Source organism: Pristiophorus japonicus, chromosome 18 (assembly GCF_044704955.1).
Source record: "Pristiophorus japonicus isolate sPriJap1 chromosome 18, sPriJap1.hap1, whole genome shotgun sequence".
Taxonomy (NCBI): Eukaryota; Metazoa; Chordata; class Chondrichthyes; family Pristiophoridae; genus Pristiophorus; species Pristiophorus japonicus.
In genome coordinates, this window is record NC_091994.1 from 3431686 (window position 1) to 3453314 (window position 21629).

Genomic DNA, 21629 nt, shown 5'->3' on the forward strand with positions numbered 1-21629 from the left:
CAGGCTCGAGGGGCCGAATGGCCTACTCCTGCTCCTGATTATTATGTTCTTTGTTCTAAGTGTCAGCTGGGGCTCAGTGGGCAGCACTCTCGCCCCTGAGTCAGAAGTCATGGGTTCAAGTCCCACCCCAGGGACTTGAGCACATAAATCTAGGCTGACACTCCCAGTGGAGGGAGAGTCTGTCAGATGAGAAGTCTACTCTCTCAGGTGGATGTAAAAGATCCCACGACACTATTTCGAAGAAGAGCAGGGGAGTTCTCCCCGGTGTCCTGGCCAATAATTATCCCTCAATCAACATCACTAAAACAGATTATCTCGTCATTATCACATTGCTGTTTGTGGGAGCTTGCTGTGCACAAATTGGCTGCCACGTTTCCTGCATTACAACAGTGACTGCACTCCAAAAAGTACTTCATTGGCTGTAAAGCACTTTGGGACGTCCGGTGGTCATGAAAGGCGCTATATAAATGCAAGTCTTTCTTTCTTTAAACTATCGCTTCCCGTGGAGCATTTGATCATATCTCCCAGACCTTGCCTCTGTCCCGATCAGCAGCAATCCCATATTGATCGGATTCCCTTTTTAACGCAAGATTAATCGCGATTGCTGGAAATCCGGGCTCCAAATGAAGCATTTAATTCTGGGGAAGGAGCGATGCAAAAGTCAAACAGAACTCGTGTACAACAGACTCATTCGGTCCACTCCATGTTTTTATTTTGCTTTTTACTTTCCCCAAACATCCCAAGCCATTTGTCAAATGTTTTTTTGGCCCAGATACAGAATTCGGCCTATTTATCATTCCCTCCCAGACAGGCAATATCTCTTAAATTCTTCCCCCGGAAATCCTGATTGAATCTCTTCCAGCTTGTGCCCTGGAGCTGGGATCCACGGTTCGAAGGTTCATTGCCAGGGCACCGAGGTTCCGCGCCACCCACCATGGGAAAATGCTGCTTCTATTATCGTCCTTTCATCAGTCAGATCACCACACCCCGCCTCCCCTCCACCACCCCAATCCCCTGCTTTCCACATTAGCACCAGGAGGAGGCCATTCGGCCACTCGAGCCTGTTCAGCCATTCAATTAGATCACGGCTGGTGTCCCTTAACTCCATTTTGCTACACATCCCTTGGTACCCTTAGAGAAAGACTTGCATTTATATAGCGCCTTTCACTACCACCGGACGTCTCAAAAGTGCCAATGAAGTACTTTTGGAGTGCAGTTACTGTTGTAATGTGGGAAACGTGGCAGCCAATTCCTGCACAGCAAGCTCCCACAAACAGCATCGTGATAATGACCAGATAATCTGTTTTAGTGAGGGATAAATATTGGCCCGGGACACCGGGGAGAATACCCCCTGCTCTTCTTCGAAATAGTGGCCGTGGGATCTTTTACGTCCACCTGAGAGGGCAGACAGGGCCTTGGTTTAATGTCTTATTCAAAGGACAGCACCTCTGACAGTGCGGCACTCCCTCAGTACTGCCCCTCCGACACCGCGGCACTCTCTCAGTACTGCCCCTCCGACAGTGCGGCACTCCCTCAGTACTGCCCCTCCGACAGTGCAACATTCCCTCAGTACTGTCCCTCCAACAGTGCGGCGTTCCCTGAGTACTGCCCCTCCAACAGTGCAGCGCTCCCTCAGTACTGCCCCTCCGACAGTGCAGTGCTCCCTCAGTACTGCCCCTCAGACAGTGCGGCACTCCCTCAGTACTGTCCCTCCAACAGTGCGGTGCTCCCTCAGTACTGCCCCTCCGACAGTGCAGTGCTCCCTCAGTACTGTCCCTCCAACAGTGCGGTGCTCCCTCAGTACTGCCCCTCCGACAGTGCAGTGCTCCCTCAGTACTGTCCCTCCAACAGTGCGGCGCTTCCTCAGTACTGCCCCTCCGACATTGCGGCACTCCCTCAGTACTGTCTCTCCAACAGTGCGGTGCTCCCTCAGTACTGCCCCTCCGACAGTGCAGTGCTCCCTCAGTACTGTCCCTCCGACAGTGCGGTGCTCCCTCAGTACTGCCCCTCCGACAGTGCAGTGCTCCCTCAGTACTGCCCCTCCAACAGTGCGGCACTCCCCGAGTACTGCCCCTCCGACAGTGTGGCGCTCCCTCAGTACTGCCCCTCCGACAGTGCGGCGCTCCCTGAGTACTGCCCCTCCAACAGTGCGGCACTCCCTCAGTACTGCCCCTCCGACAGTGCAGTGCTCCCTCAGTACTGTCCCTCCAACAGTGCGGCGCTTCCTCAGTACTGCCCCTCCGACATTGCGGCACTCCCTCAGTACTGTCTCTCCAACAGTGCGGTGCTCCCTCAGTACTGCCCCTCCGACAGTGCAGTGCTCCCTCAGTACTGTCCCTCCGACAGTGCGGTGCTCCCTCAGTACTGCCCCTCCGACAGTGCAGTGCTCCCTCAGTACTGCCCCTCCAACAGTGCGGCACTCCCCGAGTACTGCCCCTCCGACAGTGTGGCGCTCCCTCAGTACTGCCCCTCCGACAGTGCGGCGCTCCCTGAGTACTGCCCCTCCAACAGTGCGGCACTCCCTCAGTACTGCCCCTCCGACAGTGCAGTGCTCCCTCAGTACTGTCCCTCCAACAGTGCGGCGCTCCCTCAGTACTGCCCCTCCGACAGTGCAGTGCTCCCCCAGTACTGTCCCTCCAACAGTGCGGCGCTCCCTGAGTACTGCATTGGGAGTCACACAGGAGGGTGTCTGGGTCTGGTGGACTGTATCCCAGAAAGAATCGACACCTTCAGGAGAGAAGGGCAAAATTCTCCGAGAAGGCTGCAGATTCCTCTGAATGGCCTCCTTCTGTGACGTAAATTTGTATGATTCACCAGAATGATTCCAGGGCTTAAAGGGTTACATTAAGTGGACAGGTCGGCCTTGAGTGCATCTAAGCTCGTCGCCTCAACCACTCCCTGTGGCAGCGAGTTCCACATTCTCACCGCTCTCTGAGTGAAGACGTTTCTCCTCATTTCCCTGTTGGATTTATCAGTGACTATCCTGTATTGATGGCCCCTAGTTCTGGATTCACCTGTTCAATCTTTCCCGATTGTTAATCTTTTTCCTGACAATGAATTAACCAGAGGGTTCTCAGAGAATCAGAGAAATTTACAGCACGGAAGGGGGCCATTCGGCCCATCGTGTCCGTGCTGGCCGACAAAGAGTTATCCGGCCTAATCCCACATTCCAGCTCTGGGTCCGTAGCCCTGCAGGTTACGGCACTTCAGGTGCACATCCAGGTACTTTTTAAATGTGGTGAGGGTTTCTGCCTCTCCCACCCTTTCAGGCCGTGAGTTCCAGACCTCCACCACCCTCTGGGTGAAGAAATTTCCCCTCAAATCCTCCTCTAAACCTCCCCACAATTACTTTAAACACATGCCCCCTGGGTATTGACCCCTCTGCTAAGGGGAACAGGCCCTTCCTACCCACTCTATCCAGGCCCCTCATAATTTTATACACCTCAATAAGGTCTTCTCTCAGCCTCCTCTGTTCCAAAGAAAACAACCCCAGCCTCGGCAAACTCACTAAGCGACTGGGAAAGCTGCAAATTGAATTGTGGCTGGACCTGTTCCCCTGAGCAGGGGGCATAAATTTAAAGTGATTGGAGGGGTGGTTTCCAGGCAGAACATGCAGAGCGAGGAGGGGATTGAGGGATTCAATGCAGTTTACTGAAGGTGCGGGGGGAGCGTGAGGAGAACAGCAGCAATTGAAAAGCAAAGTCAGGAGGCTCTGGGAGGAATTGATCTTGTCGAAGCTGACTGCAGAGCAGATTAACTCCTCGGCGCTTGGTAACCAGGCGATGCTTAATCGAGCGAATGCTGTCAGGCGATAATGGCAAGATTGTTGAGAGCGCCGCAGTGCAATTAGCCTGGCTCGGCTCGGCTGGGCCTCCCGCTGAGGTCAGGAACGTGACAGCTTTGCAGCAGTGTTCATCAGCCGTACACGTTGGTACAGCTGCTTCCCCAAGGCTCTGCAATTCTATGGGGGGGGAGTGGGGGTGGGCGGGGGGGGGGGAGCGGTGTGGGGGGAGCGGGGGGAGCGGGGTGGGGAGGATCGAGGGGAGGAGCGGGGGGGGGGGAGCAGGGGGGAGGGGAAGAGGGGCACCACGGGGGGGAGAAACGGGGGGGGGGAGGAGGAGCAGGGGGGAGGGGAAGGGGGGTACCGGGAGGGGGAGCAGGGGGGAGGAACGGGGGGGGTGAGAGGATCAGGGGGGAGGGAGCAGGGGGGAGGGGGGCACTGAGGGGGGGGGAACAGGGGGGAGGAGCGGGTGGGACGGGGGAATGAGTGAGGGGGAGGAGCGGGGGGTGGGTTGGGGGCACGGGGGGAGGGGGAGGAGCGGGGGGTGGGGGCGCGGGGGGGAGGGGGAGGTGGGAGGGGGGGAAGAGCGGGGGGTGCGGGCCCGGGGGGGAGGGGGAGGTGGGAGGGGGGGGAAGAACAGGGTGGGGGCGTGGGGGGAGGGGGAGGAGCGGGGGTGGGGGCGTGGGGGAGGGGGGAGGAGCGAGCGGGGCTGGGGGCGCAGGGGGGAGGGGAGTGGGGGGGGAAGAGCGGGGGGTGGGGGCGCGGGGGGAGGGGGAGGAGCGGGGGATGGGGGGGAGGGGGAGGAGCGGGGGGGTGGGGGCGCGGGGGGGAGGGGGAGGTGGGAGGGGGGGAGGAGCGGGGGGTGGGGGAGGAGCGGGGGGGTGGGAGCGCGGGGGGGAGGGGGAGGTGGAGGGGGGGAGGAGCGGGGGGAGGGGGAGGTGGGAGGGGGGGGAAGAGCGGGGGGGGAGGGGAGGAGCGGGGGATGGGGGGAGGGGGGTGGGGGCGCGGGGGGAGGGGGGAGGAGCGGGGGATGGGGGAGGGGGGGAGGAGCGGGGGGGGTGGGGGCGCGGGGGAGGGGGGAGGAGCGGGGGGTTTAGCTTCGTTCCGCAGGCTAACTGTCGAAAAGGCAGCAGCTTCAACGTCTCTCAACAGAACCGGCAGGTTTTGAGTTCAGCTGCTCGGTCAGTTAATAGAAAAAAAAAGAAAGACTTGCATTTATATAGCGCCTTTCACATCCACCGGACGTCCCCAAAGCGCTTTACAGCTAATGAAGTACTTTTGAAGTGCAGTCACTGTTGTAATGCAGGAAACGCGGTGATCAATTTGCGCACAGCAAGCTCCCACAAACAGCGATGTGATAAATGACCAGATAATCTGTTTTTGTTATGTTGATTGGGGGATAAATATTGGCCCCAGGACACCGGGGAGAACTCCTCTGCTCTACTTCGAAATAGTGGCCGTGGGATGTTTTCCGATGAGACGTTAAACTGAGCCCCCCCCCCCCACCCCCGTCTGCCCCCTCAGGTGGACACAAAAGGCCCCACAGCCACTATTTGTGGAACTCCACAGAACTGAACTGAGGAAGGTGAAAGGAGGGTGAATTTCCCACAGCGTTTTCTCAAGAGAATTATCGCATCTGCGCAAAGAAACTCAGAGAGATAAAAATAAACTGCGAGGTAAATAAAGCAGGGAGGTAACAGGAAGACCAGTCACAGACTAGAGCTCCCCGCAAGACCCAGAACGGAAACAAAGCTAACGGCTGAACGGGGTATTCAATACGTGGCGATTACTGGGCTAACAACCCGAGACGATGCGGCCCTGGAGGTTCCGCTCGTTGCTGTTGGTGGGTTTTTTGCCGCAAATTGTCCGATAACGACATACACGATCTTTTGCGGCAGTTTTTTTAAAATATGGTACTTCAAGCAGGCCCCGCCCACAACACAAAGCCCGGCCACGCCCCCCCCCCCCCCCCCCCCAAGGGCGAATCGATGACCGTTGGGAGTTTCCGCTAATTGCCCTCGATGGGGGCCTTCGCGCAGGCTCCAAAAATTAAGAGTGTCTTGCTGGGCTGTTTCCGAGCGCATTTTAAGAGTCAGCCACATTACTGTGGGGTCTAGAGTCACATATAGGCCCAGACCGGGTAAGGACGGCAGATTTCCTCCCCTGAAGGACATTAGTGGGTATTTATAACCATACAGTAAGTTCATGCTAGCTTTTTAATTCCAGATTAATTTAATTAACTGAATTTAAGTTCCCTGAGCTGCCATGGTGGGATTTAAACTCGGGTCTCTGGGTCATTAGACCAGGCCACTAGGCTACCGTACCCATTGTATAAATAAATCATAGTAAATGTCCCACTGGCACAAGGAGAAAGAGTTGTCAGGAGACAATTAAAATGCAACCTGGATCCCTGCTCAAACCCACAAATTGTGAGCTTGCCAGCAGATATTGTTCGCAAGTGGCTTTGAACACATTCTGGTTAAATTAGCTGGCTTACAGCTCGCTGCCACTAAACCCACTTAATCCCACAATCAATGGGTCAAAGTCAAAGCAAGCTCCAACAGCGCAGAGACTGAACAAACACAGTCAGAATCTGCGATGTGCCCTCTCCCAGGCCCAACAACAAGACCTTGCGTGGAGTTTGGAGCGGGGCGCTCAGGGAGGCGTTGCACACCTCGTTTAAGGCGCTAGGTCGACTGAGCGAGAGAGGGAGGAACTTAATACAATCACTATCACTGTCGGGCTCAATTTTCACCAATGCCGTTTTTTGGCGTATTGCCAGAGTCCCGCCCGTTTTTCTTGGCCCCGACATGAAGTGGCCTCCTTCCGTTCTGTAACTTTCTGTCATTCTATACTCCAAAAAAAAAACTAGCAAGTTTCCCCATTCTATTTTTTGAAATTGGCACCGTGCAGCCTGTCCCGTAGCCTTGGGGGGTGGAGCCTAATGTCTGCACCGAGAAAGCAATGCCACCCCTTCTGCGCATGCGCGGGGAAAAAAATGGCATTTCTGACGTGACTGCTAGTGGCGCACGTGCGCAGTACAGCTCCCGGTCTGCATTCGGCCATTTTTAAAGAGCCAGTTGTGTGTGAGAACTTCAATTCTAATTGGAAAAATCGGAGCTGCAATACAAGATGCAACGCGGCTCAAGGACCAAGAATTTCTCACAGGATGAAGTGGAGGCACCGGTTACTGCAATTGTGGCCCAATGGCACGAGCTGGACACCAGCAGAGGTCACATAAAAGTTCCACCAAAAGAAATGAAGAAACGCTGGAACCAAGTTGCAGAAGATTACTGCGCAATGGTGAGCACCCCGAGGTCTGGAGGTCGGTGCAGAGAGAAGTGGCAGGATCTTGGTCAAGTAGTCAGTGTAAGTAACTTTTCATTTATTCAATGGAATTGCAATTGTAAATGTGACCATCTGTATATGTTCCACCCAGCAGAAAGACACCCTCTCTAAAAAGTTATGTTTTTATCTTTGCAGAGGAAAATGGCACACAACAAACCGGAAAGAACTTGAACAGGAGGAGGCCCGGCAAATCTGACACCCACTGACGCCCTTGGAGACAGGGTCACTGCTTTGATGGGTCCTGCCTGGAGGGCAGGGGTGGAGTCACCAAGACCAAGCGCAGCAGGCGGTCTGAGAATAAGGTGGAGGAGAGATGGTGCAGCCTTTCTTTGCTGCTGATGTTGTTGTTGTTATTGTTGTTGTTACTGTTGTTCTCAAATTAAAAGTTTTTTGTAAGTTATGTAAATTTACAAGTTTTCAAGTTTGTAAGTGATCTTAACTGAAAACTTAAAAGTTTGATAAAAGAATATTTTTATTAAAGTTGAGTTAAGTACAAACAAATGTTTGTTAAACTTATGAATAAAATATATTTTACATTATACCTGAATCATTTCCATTATTTGTTCCATTAATAACAACTTTTTGAAGTAAATAAGAATCATTTCCATTATTTGTTCCGTTAACACAACACAACATTACGGAACAGGTCCAAACAGTAAACATGCTCCATGTGGAATAGTTGTCGCTGAGCCTTCAGGCAGCAAAGCGTTCACGGATCAGCTGCTGGCGCAAGGCTCGAGCAATCGTTAAAGGGGCTCGATGGCCCGCCCTCCTCCACCGTCGTGCTCCGGGTTCAGGTACTTGCATGGCTTCCTCATCCTCCTCCTCCTCCTCTTCCTCATCATCTGCATCTTCCTCATCATTATCATCAGCCACTCTCACCTCAGGTGGGTCTTCTACTACCAGCTGCTGCTGCCTCATGATGGCTAAGTTATGCAGCATGCAGCACACAAACAGTGAACTGACCGACAATCTCAGGGGACTGTTGCAAGTAGCCTCCGGAATGGTCCAGGTATCGGAAACACTGTTTCTAGATGCCAATGGCCCTCTCTATGATGCTGCGCATCGCAATGTGCGACATGTTGTATTCCCGGTCAGCTTCCGTCCAGGTTATGTGTAGAGGCGTCATGAGCCAGGTGGCAAGGCCGTACCCTGAGTCTCCCAGTAGCCAGCTCTGCCCTTCTGGCTGCTGCTGAAACATGGCAGGTATAGCACTCTCGCGTAGGATGAATACATCATGGGTGCTGCCAGGGTATCTTGCACCAACTGACATGATGCAATTCATGCCGTCACACACGAGCTGTACATTAATAGAATGGATGCCTTTTCTGTTCCTGTACATCTTGGAATACTCCAAAGATGCTCGCAAGGTGAAATGGGTACAATCAATGCAGCCCTGTACCTTTGGGAAGCCAGCAATCCTGGAGAAGCCCACAGTCCTGTCACGCATTGCCTGGGCAGTTATGGGGAACTTTATGTAGTCATTCCTCTGGGCATATAGTGCAGCAGTCACCTGCCAAATGCAGATATGTGTTGCATGTTGAGAAATGGCGCACACATCCCCAGGTGTGGCTTGGAACGATCCAGATGCATAGAATGAAAATGCAGCTGTAACCTTCACTTCAACTGACAAGCAGTCCTCCTGACACTTCTAGGTTGCAGGTCTGCTGTGACCAACTCACAGATCTCAGTTACAACTTCTTTGCGGAAACGCAGCTTTCTGACACAGTCTGCATCACTCAGGTGCAGGTACAAATGCCTGTCTCGATATACCCAACATGGGTAAGGTCTCCTGCCCATCACCCTACGTTCTCTGTGGCTCCACATGCGATGACGTCGAATCAATTGTCTCCTCCGCAGCACCATCATGCAGAAGTCTTGCACATGGTACGGCATTGTCAGTATTGCCCCCATGATTAAATTGTACCTTTGCAAGAAGCTCAAAATGGCAGGCAGGACAAGGTTCTTTGTTCTCTCTCCCCAAGGTCGATGCCCTAGTGTGGACCACACCCAGGTCTGAGCAGGCAATGATCAGTAACCGCCCCCACACACCCGGGCTTCATTTGATGCGTAGTGTAAGGCTTCTCATACCTTCCATTGGCCTTCCACAGACCCTCCCCCTGGGCTCCTTTACAAGCCAAGCCCCAAGCCCTTGTGTCCGGGCGAGGGACCGATTCAGCCGGCCGACACTCCGACCCTCGAGCCCGGTTTGGAGGCGTTCGGTGGTAGAATGTCAATTTTTTTAAAAATGCAAACTTAAAGAATTCCATTAAACTTCCATTTCCTGCGTTTTAAGTTTTAAAAATTTTAACTTGATTATGAATATTTATGTGTTCTTGACTCCCTCCAAAACTTCGCATAAAAACAACGCTGTCTTTCTGCCCTGATTTTCTTCAGTGCCCAGAAGGTGTTTCGGGAATGGCCACATACGCTGTCCTTGGAGAAATTTAAATTGGCCAAACTTCCATAATTGTGAAAAACTGGCGCAGACATCAGGTTACATCCCCATGACGCAAAAAAACTAACGTAAAAAAAAAATCATAACTAACTGAGTTACATGGCGCACAAAGATTGGGGAAACTTGGATTTTTTTAAATTTAGGCCAAAAAAACGGCGCAAATCACTGGGGAAAATAGAGCCCTAAAGAAGCAGTACTCGGTAAAATAATGGGACTAAAGGCAGACACGTCCCCTGGACCTGATGGCTTGCACCCTAGGGTCCTGATAAAAACGATGTAACTATTTGTACTGCATTTTTGTAACAGACATGCGACAAGCCCCGCCCCATCAAGCTCCGCCCCCTCCCCCTCCCTCACGTGGTGCTGAGAAGTAGGACCTGAGGCACCGACTCTCCTCCCGCTCAGGCCCCGGCCCACTCACCCCACCCCCCTCCCCGACTCTCCCCCGTTCCAACCCATCTCGGAGGCCTGGGGCCGAGAGGGAGTGAGAGACTGGGGAGACAGAGAGAGGCTGGGGGGACAGAGAAAGGCTGGGGGGAGAGTGAGAGAGAGGCTGGGGAGAGAGTGAGAGTGGGGGGGAGATTGAGCGAGGCTGCGGTGAGGGTGAGAGAGAGAGTGAGGGGGGAGCGAGAGAGAGAGGTTGGGGGAGAGAGAGAGGCTGGGGAAGAGAGAGAGGCTGGGGGAGAGTGAGAGGCTGGGGGAGAGAGAGAGGCTGGGGGAGAGATTGAGTGAGGCTGCGGTGAGGGTGAGAGAGTGAGGGGGTGAGAGAAAGAGTGGTGGGAGAGAGAGAGAGAGAGAGTGGGTGGAGAGAGAGAGGCTGGGGGAGAGAGAGAGGCTGGGGGAGAGAGAGAGGCTGGGGGAGAGAGAGAGGGAGAGAGAGGTCGGGGGGACAGAGAGGGAGGACGGGGGGACAGAGAGAGGCCGGGGGGGAGAGTGAGAGAGACACGGGGGGGTGGGACGGATCGGAGGGGAGAGAGGAAACTCAGGGAAGACGGATCACGTTCTTCCAACCCCCTACATGGGACATCGTTGGAGCGGATGATATCCAGAAGTCTCGGCACTGTCGCTATTCACTTCATACCCAATAAACCTGTTAACAATCCGTACACAGTGCCCCATCTATGGTGGGGGGGGAAGGATAGACTTGGACTGGGGTAAGGCAATTTGGCCGGCCCTTGCTGTCTTCTGGAGAGCTCTGTCCTCTATCGCTTCAGGAAGTCAAAGTGGATCGAGTTATAATTTGCAGAGTCAGTGAGACCCTGGGATGGGCGGTTCCAGTTACACCTTCCAGTGAAACTTCAGGGTGTGGCTTATCCTCCAAGGGGACCAATCATTGACAAAGGGTGGAGCATGGTGGCCATTTTGGCAGTACAAATAAGCACGTCCCTGATTTAATCGAGGTGTTTAAGATGATTAAAGCATTTGATGGGGTCGATCGAGAGAAACTATTCCCTCTGGTGGGGGGAGTCCAGAACAAGGGGCAGGACCTTAAAATTAGAGCCCGGCCGTTCAGGGTGATGTCAGGGAGCACTTCTTCACACAAAGGGCAGTGGGAATCGGGAACTCTCCCCCCAAAAAAGCTGTGGAGGCCGGGGGTCAATTGGAAATTTCAAGACGGAGATCAACAGATTTTTGTTGGGTAAGGATATTAAGGGTTATGGAACCAAGGCAGGGAGATGGAACACTGGTACAGAGCAGCTGTGGTCTAACTGATGGCAGAACAGGCTCGAGGGGCTGAACAGCCTCCTCCTGTCCTGATGGAAAGAAATAGCTCAGAGGAGATGGAGAACTGAACCCATGACTCTGCTGTGTGTCTCAGTTCCACACTGGCCTTATTCATTCTGGAGAACCTCTCTGATGAAATAAAACAGATTCTGACAATAAAACTTCTGATTTCACACACACGCACGCGGCAGTGTAAATATGGGACCATTCTGCCATCTACTGTCGGTAATCAGCTTTCAAACTCTACTCAGACTCACTTACATTCTCCACAGTCACATCATTCTCCAGTAAAGTGCATCGTTTGCCCTCTCGGATAGACGTAAAAGATCCCACGGGCACTATTTCGAAGAAGAGCAAGGGGATTTATCCCCGGTATCCTGGGGACAATGTGAATCCCTCAATCAACATTAAAAATAGACTATCTGGTCATTATCACCTTGCTGTTTGTGGGAGCTTGCTGTGCGCAAATTAGCTACCGCGTTTCCTACATTACAACAGCGACTGCACTCCAGAAGTACTTCATTGGCTGTAAAGCGCTTGGGATGTCTGGTATCGTGAAAGGCGCTATATAAACGCAAGTCTTCCTTTTCTTTTAAGAGGTTGGCCGTCTATTACCAGGGAGTTAATTGGTGAGGGGGGACGGGGGGTGGCTTTGGGGTCAAACAGGACACCGAGATGGCACATCATTGGCGTAGCCCAAGTGAGCTTCCGGGGAGAGGGAGCTCCCTCAGGTACAGAGTTTTAGACCAATGATGCATTGATGGAGAGCATTAGTTACCCAGGACTTGAGCTTGAGTAAGCAGTTAGACACCACAATGCGTGTTTAAGATGATTAAAGGATTCGATAGGTTAGATAGAGAAATGAGGAGGAATTTCTTCTCAGAGGGTTGTAAATCTGTGGAATTCGCTGCCTCAGAGAGCTGTGGAAGCTGGGACATTGAATAAATTTAAGACAGAGATAGACAGTTTCTTAAACGATAAGGGGATAAGGGGTTATGGGGAGTGGGCGGGGAAGTGGACCTGAGTCCATGATCAGATCAGCCATGATCTTATTGAATGGTGGAGCAGGCTCGAGGGGCTGAATGGCCGACTCCTGCTCCTCCTGTTGCTGCTGGCAGGATAAGGCAGGGAATGGAAAAGATCTTCTCATCCACGCTCACAATCACTAATCAATCGGACTTAAAAAGCCCCAAGGATTTTGTGTTTGAGAAAGTTACCGTTCATTCCTATTTTCTCGGCACTGTGTTGCACTGTGTCAGGAGACAGATACACTGCTGTGCAGGCTTCATACAGCTCTGGCTGAGGGAATGTGCAGTTCAGTCTGGGTCACAGAGTCAACACAGAGAAAGGCAAGTCAGACTTCATCATAAGAACAAAAGAAAGAAAGACTTGGATTTCTATAGCGCCTTTCATGACCATCGGACGTCGCAAAGCGCTTTACAGCCAATGTACATTTTAGGAGTGTAGTCACTGTTGTAATATAGGAAACACGGCAACCAACTTGCGCACAGCAAGCTCCTAAAAACAGCAATGCGATAATGACCAAATAATTGTTTTTTTTGTTATGTTGATTGAGGGATAAATATTGGCCCCAGGACAGCGGGGAGAACTCCCCTGCTCTTCTTTGAAATAGAGCCATTGGATATTTCATGTCCATCTGAGAGGGCAGACGGGGCCTTGGTTTAGTCTCATCCGAAAGATGGCACCTCCGACAGTGCGGCACTCCCTCAGTACTGCCCCTCCGACAGTGCAGAGCTCCCTCAGTACTGCTCCTCCGACAGTGCAGAGCTCCCTCAGTACTGCCCCTCCGACAGTGCGGAGCTTCCTCAGTACTGCTCCTCCGACAGTGGGCGCTCCCTCAGTACTGCCCCTCCGACAGTGCGGCACACCCTCAGTACTGCCCCTCCGACAGTGCAGCACTCCCTCAGTACTGCACGGAGTGTCAGCCTAGATATTTGTGCTCAAGTCCCTGGAGTGGGACTTGAACCCACAACCTTCTGACTCAGGCGAGAGTGCTGCCCACTGAGCCACGGCGGACACTAATGGGAGGTCACTTTGCTCCATGGTGTGTGGATTTCTTTCTTAAGCTCCCAACAACTTGCCAGCGTTGCTTTATGATCCACCTTACCTCCTGGCCACCCACGGAGTGTGAGCTCCAGCTTTTCTTCATGGTGAAGACTTCTTGCTCTGCCGAGCTCCTCCTCCGAGCGAACAAGGGATTTTCTGTCAGGAGGAGAAAATATGCTTTTATTGAAAACTGCTTGGAATATCGTGCCTGGCCTTTAGCCTCAATACATCCATCTGTTTCCTCGCAGTAACATTGCAGTTCGGACGAAAGGTCACCGACCTGAAACATTAGCTCTCTCCACCGATGCTGCCTGACCAGTCAAGATTGGCACTCTACTTACGGTCTTCCATAGAAACATAGAAAATAGGTGCAGGAGTAGGATATACTTGCCTTGGAGGCGGTGCAACGAATGTTCACTCGATTGATCCCTGGGATGAGAGGGCTGTCTTATGAGGAGAGATTGAGTAGAATGGGCCACACTCTGGGGGTTTAGAAGAATGAGAGGCGATCTCATTGAAACATACAACATTCTTACAGGGCTTGACAGGGTAGATGCAGGGAGGGTGTTTTCCCCGGGCTGGAGAGTCTAGAACCAGGGGTCACAGTCTCAGGGTAAGGGGTCGGCCATTTAGGACTGAGATGAGGAGGAATTTCTTCACTCAGAGGGTGGTGAATCTTTGGAATTCTCTGCCCCAGAGGGCTGTGGAGGCTCAGTCGTTGAGGATATTCAAGGCTGAGATCGATAGATTCTTGGACTCTAGGGGAATCGAGGGATATGGGGATCGGGTGGGAAAGTGGAGTTGAGGTCGAAGATCAGCCGTGATCTTATTAAATGGCAGAGCAGGCTCGAGGGGCCAAATGGCCGAGTCCTGCTCCTAATTCTTATGTTCTTATGACACAGATTTAAGGCGATTGGCAGAAGAACCAAAGGCGACATGAGGAAAAACGTTTTTACGCAGCGAGTGGTTAGGATCTGGAATGCACGGCCTGAGAGGGTGGTGGAGGCAGTCTCAATCGTGGCCTTCAAAAGGGAATTGGACAAGTAGCTGAAGGAAATAAAATGCTGGGCTATGGGGAGCGAGCGGGGGAAGGGGATTGACTGGATTGGGGAAGGGGAGGGGGGGAGGGTGGAGAGTGGGGGGAGGGACGGAGGGTGGGGGGAGGGGAGGGGAGGGGGACGGAGGGTGGGCATGGGGGAGGGGGACTGACTGGATCGCTCTTCGAGAGAGTCGCCGCAGACTCGATGGGCTGAATGGCCTCCTTTCGTGCTGTACTGTGATTTCCTACTTTGGCCATCCGGTGCCCTGACCCCAGCACGGTGCAGAGTGTCCTGACCCTACACAGTGCGGCCCTTTCACCGCGACAAATCCCACACTGGTGGATCAAGGTCGGGGGCAACGGAGCAACTGCGTGTAGTTATCGTTCCTCTGACTGCTCTCTGACTCTCACATGGCCTGTCTTACACGTAACTACAAGCCGCAGAGGGAGGGTGAGGAGGGGAGGGAGGGGCAGGTGAGGACGATTGGCCGGGCCCAGCCTGACATTGCAGGAGAGCTGCAGATCAGCGTCACTGCCACAGAGGCAGCACGCCCGGGCGTGTGGGGGGAGGGGGTGTGGGGGGGGGGGGGGGGGGTGACGGGGTGTGGGGGGGAGGAGTGTGTGGGGAGAGGGGGTGACGGGGTGTGGGGGGGAGGGGAGAGGGTGTGAGGAGGATAGATGGGGGTGTGGGGGAGGGGGCATGGGGGAGAGGGGGCATGTAGGGGGGAGTGACCAGGTGTGTGGGGGGAGGGAGCGTGTGGGCGGAGGGGGTGTGTGGGGGAGGGCGTGACAGGGTGTGTGGGGGAGGGGGTGTTTGGGGGTAGGGATGATGGGGAGTGTGGGGGAGGGGACATGTGGGGGAGGAGGGGGTGTGTAAGGGGAGGGGGCGACGGGGTGTGGGGGGAGGTGGCATGGGGGAGGGGGGATTGTCGAGGGAGGAGGTGTGTGGGGGGAGGGGGGGTGTGGGGGAGGGGGTGTGGGGGGGAAGGGGTTGTGGGGGGAGGAGGTGTGTGGGGGGAGGAGGGGGTGTGGGCGACGGGGTGTGGGGGGATGGGGCATTGGGGGGCAGGGGGTGTGGGGGGAGGGGTTGTGTTGGGGGAGGGGGTGCGTATGGGGAGGGGGCGATGGGGTGTGGGGGGAGGAGGCATGGGGGAGGGGAGGTTGTCGAGGGAGGAGGTGTGTGGGAGGAGGGGATGACGGGGTGTGTGAGGTGAGGGGCGATGAGGTGTGTGTGGGGAGGGGCGTGTGGGGGGACGGAGTGGGGGAGAGAGCAAGTGGGGAGAGGGGCTGTGGGGGGGGTGTGGGGGGAGGGGGGGTGTGGGAGGAGGGGGCGGCAGGGTGTGGAGGAGGGGGAGTGTGGGGTGTGGGGGAGGGGTTGTGTGGGAGGGGGTTGTGTGGGGGGAGGGGGTATGTGGGGGGAGGGGCGACGGGGTGTGGGGGGAGGGGTATGTGGAGGGTAGAGGGGAGTTGTGGGGAAGGGAAAGGGGGAGGAAGCGTGTGGGGGGAGGAGCTATGTGGGGGGAGGGTGTGTGGGGGCGGTGGCGGGGGAGGAGGGTGTTGGGGGGAAGGGGTGTGTGGGAGGAGGGGGCATGTGGGGGGGAGGTGAGGGGGAAGGGCGAGTGGATGTAGGGGGTGTGTGGGGGGGAGGGTTGTGTGGGGGGAGGTCTGTGGGGGAGGGGGCATGTGGGGGTGGGGGTGGGGCGTGTGAGGGCAGTGGGTGTGTAGGGGAGGGGGCGTGTAGGGGGAGAGTGTGTGGGGAAGGAGGGGGCGTTTTGTGGGAAGGGCGTGTGGGGGCGCGTGTGTGGGGGGAGGGAGTATGTGGGGGAGGGGGCGAGTTTGGGGTGGTGGCGACTGGGTGTGTGGGGTAGCGGGCAACAACGTGTGTGGGGGGAGGGGGCGAAAGGGTGTGTCCGGGGGAGGGGGCAACAACGTGTGTGGGGAGAGGGGGCGAAAGGGTGTGTCCGGGGGAGGGGGGACAAGGTGTGGGGGGGGGGAGGGGCGATGAGGTGTGTGGGGGAAGGGCAACAATGTGTGCGCGGGGGAGGGGGCGACGAGATGCGTGGGGGAGGGGGCGATGAGGTGTGTGGGGGAGGGGGCGATGAGGTGTGTGGGGGAGGGGGCGATGAGGTGTGTGTGGGAGGGGGCGATGAGGTGTGTGTGGGAGGGGGCGATGAGGTGTGTGGGGGAGGAGGCAATGAGGTTTGTGGGGGAGGGGGTGTATGAGGGGAATTGGTCGAGTGCAACTTTTAATGTGGAGGCAAGAAACAGAAGAAAAACAAGACTGACTTGCATTTATATAGCGCCTTTGACCACCTCAAGGATGTCCCAAAGCGCTGTCTGGCAAATTAAGTACTATTTTTTTGAACATTAGTCACTGTTGTAATGTGGGAAACGCAGCAGCTAATTTTCTAACCGCAAGCTCCCACAAGCAGCAATCTGATAATGACCAAATAATTTGTTTTCGTGAAGTTGGTTAAGGGATCAATATTGGCCACGAGAACTCCACTGCTCCTCTGTGAAATAGTGCTACAGGATCTTTAACATCCATTCGAGAGAGCAGTCAGGGCCATCTGATAGACGGCCTCTTCGCCAGTGCGGCGCTCCCTCAGTACTGCCCCTCCGACAGTGCGGCGCTCCCTCAGTACTGCCCCTCCGACAGTGCGGCGCTTCCTCAGTACTGCCCCTCCGACAGTGCGGCGCTCCCTCAGTACTGCCCCTCCGACAGTGCGGCGCTCCCTCAGTACTGCCCCTCCGACAGTGCGGCGCTCCCTCAGTACTGCCCCTCCGACAGTGCGGCGCTCCCTCAGTACTGCCCCTCCGACAGTGCGGCGCTCCCTCAGTACTGCCCCTCCGACAGTGCGGCGCTCCCTCAGTACTGCCCCTCCGACAGTGCGGCGCTCCCTCAGTACTGCCTCTCCGACAGTCCGGCGCTCCCTCAGTACTGCACTGGGATTATGGGCTCAAGTCTCTGGAGTTAGAAATATGAAATCTGTGGAGCCAGGATGGGCTCCACTTTCAGGTGAACACTGACCTCTTGCCTGGCAGCCTCCGGCGGTCCCTTTAAGGACGGCTTGTCACCTGACCGCAGCACGCACGGCTCCAGGCGCGATCAGAGGTGGAGAGGTTTAGGGAGGGAGTTCCAGAGCTTGGGGCCCAGGCAGCTGAAGGCACGGCCACCGATGGTGGAGCGATTATAACCAGGGGATGCTCAGAAGTGCAGAATTGGAGGAGCGCAGAGATGTCGGATGGTTGCGGGACTAGAGGAAGTTACAACAACAACTTGTATTTATATAGCGCCCTTAATGTGGTGGAACGTCCCAAGGTGCTTCACAGGAGTGTTATGAGATAAAAATTTGACACCGAGTCGCATATGTAGAAATTAGCTCAGGTGACCAAAAGCTTAGTCGAAGAGGCATGTTTTAAGGAGCGTCTTATAAGCACATAAGAAAATAAGAACATAAGATATAGGAGCAGGAGTAGGCCATGTGGTCCATCGAGTCTGCTCCATCATTTAATAAGATCATGGCTGATCTGATCATGGACTCAGCTCCACTTCCCTGCCCGCTCCCCATAACCCCTTATCCCCTGATAGTTTAAGAAACTGTCTATTTCTGTCTTAAATTTATTCAATGCCCCAGCTTCCACAGCTCTCTGAGGCAGTGAATTCCACAGATCCACAACCCACAGAGAAGAAATTCCTCTTCATCTCAGTTTTAAATGGGCGGCTCCTTATTCTAAGATCGTGCCCTCTAGTTCTAGTCTCCCCCATCAGTGGAAACATCATCTCTCCATCCACCTTGTCAAGCCCCCTCATAATCTTATACGTTTCGATAAGATCACCTCTCATTCTTCTGAATTCCAATGAGTAGAGGCCCAACTTACTCAACCTTTCCTCATAAGTCAACCCCCTCATCTCCGGAATCAATCTAGTGAACCTTCTCTGAACTGCCTCTAAAGCAAGTATATCCTTTTGTAAATATGGAAACCAAAACTGCACGCAGTATTCCAGGTGTGGCCTCACCAATACCCTGTATAACTGTAGTAAGACTTCCCTGCTTTTATACTCCATCCCCTTTGCAATAAAGGCCAAGATACCATTGGCCTTCCTGATCACTTGCTGTACCTGCATACTATCCTTTTGTGTTTCATGCACAAGTACCCCCAGGTCCCGCTGTACTGCAGCACTTTGCAATCTTTCTCCATTTAAATAATAACTTGCTCTTTGATTTTTTTCTGCCAAAGTGCATGACCTCACACTTACCAACATTATACTCCATCTGCCAAATTTTTGCCCACTCACTTAGCCCGTCTGTGTCCTTTTGCAGGTTTTTTGTGTCCTCCTCACACATTGCTTTTCCTCCCATCTTTGTATCATCAGCAAACTTGGCTACGTTACACTCAGTCCCTTCTTCCAAGGCGTTAATATAGATTGTAAATAGTTGGGGTCCCAGCACTGATCCCTGCGACACCCCACTAGTTACTGGTTGACAACCAGAGAATGAACCATTTATCCCGACTCTCTGTTTTCTGTTAGTTAGTCAATCCTCTATCCATGCTAATATATTACCTTGAAGGAGGAGAGAGAGGTAGAGAGGCGGAGAGGTTTAGGGAGGGAGTTCCAGAGCTTGGGGCCCAGGCAGCTGAAGGCACGGCCACCGATGGTGGAGCGATTATAATCAGGGATGCTCAAGAGGGCAGAATTAGAGGAGCGCAGATATCTGGGGTTTGTGGGGTGGGGGGCCAGAGGAGGTTACAGAGATAGGGTGGGGCCATGGAGAGATTTGAAAAACAAGGATGAGAATGTTAAAATCGGGACGAGCACGAGGGTGATGGGTGAACGGGCTGACCTCATCATTCATGTCACCGCTGATTAGTGGGAGCTTGCTGTTCGCAAAAGGGCATTGAATGTCGAAGTAACTTGCCGTGTGGAGAACAGTGAGACATTCCTGCAGAGGTAGGGTACGGTGTTACAGTAACACAGCTCAGCTTAATTTTTTTTAAACATTAAATATTATACACGTTTTTAAGAAACTCACCACCCGGTCACTCAGGAACTTTCAGCCCGAAAGGTTTTGAATCGGAATTAGCCGCAACCGAAGAAACAAAGAGCATATAACGTATTTTAAAACTTGCGCAAAGCAGATGTGAGCCGGAGGTTTGCCGAGCGCAGCGGTTACTGAGCGTGCTCGGGAAGGAGGGTAATTCCCCACGGATTGGGCAGGGGTTCGAGTCCGTGAAAACATTTCCTCAGCGGGACAGGATTATTACGCTTGTTTACGAGCTTGATTAGCACAGGCAGCAGGCTGCCAACATCCGAGGTCATCGGAACCTTTTGTATCCATTTAAGGGGAAGCTGGATAAACACATGAGGAACATAGGGGGAAGCCATTCAGCCCATCGAGCCTGTTCCGCCATCCAATGAGATCGCGGCTGATCTGCGATTTAACTGCATCCACTCGCCTCGGCTCCATATCCTTCTATACCCTCGGCTCGCAAAAATCGACCGATCTCAGATTGAAAATGATTCATTGAGCTCGCGTCTATCGCTTTTTGTGGTGGAGAGTTCCACACTGCTACCACCCTCTGTGTGAACAAGTGTTTCAGAACTTCTCTCCTGAACGGCCTGGCTCTGATTTGAAGGTTCTGTCCCCTTGTCTGAGACTCCCCCACCAGCGGGAAAAAATTCGACCATCGCAATTCCTTTCAAAATCCGAAAAAACCTCAATCACATCACCCATTAACTGTCTATATTCCAGGGAACGTAAGCTGAGTTTCTGTAAGCTCTCCTCACAACCTAACCCTTGGAGCCCAGGTAACATTCTGGTCAATCTGGGCTGTGCTCCCTCCAAGACCAATATATCCTTTCTAAAGTGTGGTGCCCGGAACCGTACACAGTGCTCCCGGTGTGGTCTAACCAGGGCTTTATATCGCTGTAGCAAAGCTTCCTCCCTTTATATTCCAGCCCGTTGGTTATAAAGGCTAACATTCCATCAGCATTTCTGATTATTTTTTGTACCTGACCGCGATATTTCAGTTATCTGTCTACATGGAGCCCTAAAGGGGCAGAAATTAAATTAACCCCTTTGTACGACACCCGTTAGTGTCGCCGGGGGTGTTACTGGGCGCAAAGTACTTTTTGCCCGGGACGGGGGGAGGAGGGGAGGGGAGAGGGGAGGGTAAGGGAGGGGGGAGGGGAAGGGAGGGGCACGGGTGATTGGTGGGGGAGGGGGTGGAGGGGAGGGGCGGGGGTGAGGGGGAGGCTGAGGGATGTTGCGCTACCGGCTCCCGGTAAATCGGCCGGGGGGTTTACGGAGGTGCCGTCACGGCAGCCCCGGGCCAACGCGCAACCGGAGTGATGTCATCGCTGTGCGCCCCAAACCCTTTCCGCCCCTCAGGGTCGTGAAGATGGCCAACACCCGCTCGCGGGGCGGAGGTTAAAGCAGAGGTCACCAGCGCCGCGCGCCGCCATCTTGCTCTTTATGCCAACTCTCGGGTCGGTTCTATTGGCTCCCCTCCCCCTCCACTGCCATTGTGCAGCCCCCTCCCCACTCCAGTTTGGGTCCCACGCTGCTCTGGGGGTCCAGTGGGGGCCATCAGAAGCATTGCAGAGTGTACAGCGGCCCGCCCCTTTAAGTGAAGGGGGAGGGGCATCGAACCGCGTCAGCGATACGCGAAGCGCACGCGTAGCGCACCCAATTGTGCTCCGTTAGTGCCGCTGGTCCTGCTCCAACAGGAAGTGGAGCGTGGGAGCTTGCGTTCCACTTCCTTCGAGTGGGCGGTAAGACCAATTCCGCGGCCGGGGCGGGACCCCCACTCCCGGGCACAGGAAGTCCCGCCCCGAGCAGGTTACCGACTCCAATCGGGGCGCAGGGCAATTTTGCCCCCATAATCTCTCTGGACCGCCACAGTTCCCAGCTTTTCACCATGTAAACAATACTCGGATCGATCCGTTCTTTGGCCCAAAATAGATGATCTCAGATTTACCAGTGTTGAAATCCATCCGCCACAGATTGACCCACTCACATCATTTGTCGATGTCCCTTTGTAATTTTAGCTCCCGTTTACATTACTTACTGTGCCACCAATCTTTGTGTCATCAACAAACTTGGCTATTTGACTCTCTATTGTGATATCCAAGTCATTAATAAATATAGTGAATTGTTGAGGACCCAGCACAGATCCTTTTGGGACACCATTAGTCACTTCCTTCG

The 21629-nt window shown here is 54.1% G+C and overlaps 1 long non-coding RNA gene across 2 annotated transcripts in view; it reads right to left on the reverse strand.

Moving 5' to 3' along the window:
* Nucleotides 1–21629, reverse strand: part of LOC139228502 (uncharacterized) — a 42446-nt gene that overhangs the window by 10642 nt on the left and 10175 nt on the right. The window contains exons 1-2 of one of the 2 annotated variants that reach the window (XR_011587574.1): nt 19455–19506; nt 13441–13535 (exon numbers count right to left, since the gene is read on the reverse strand). This is a non-coding gene — a long non-coding RNA (uncharacterized lncRNA). Of the gene's footprint in view, nt 1–13440; nt 13536–19454; nt 19507–21629 lie in introns of those variants that run through there. The other variant, XR_011587575.1, reaches the window with a different exon arrangement.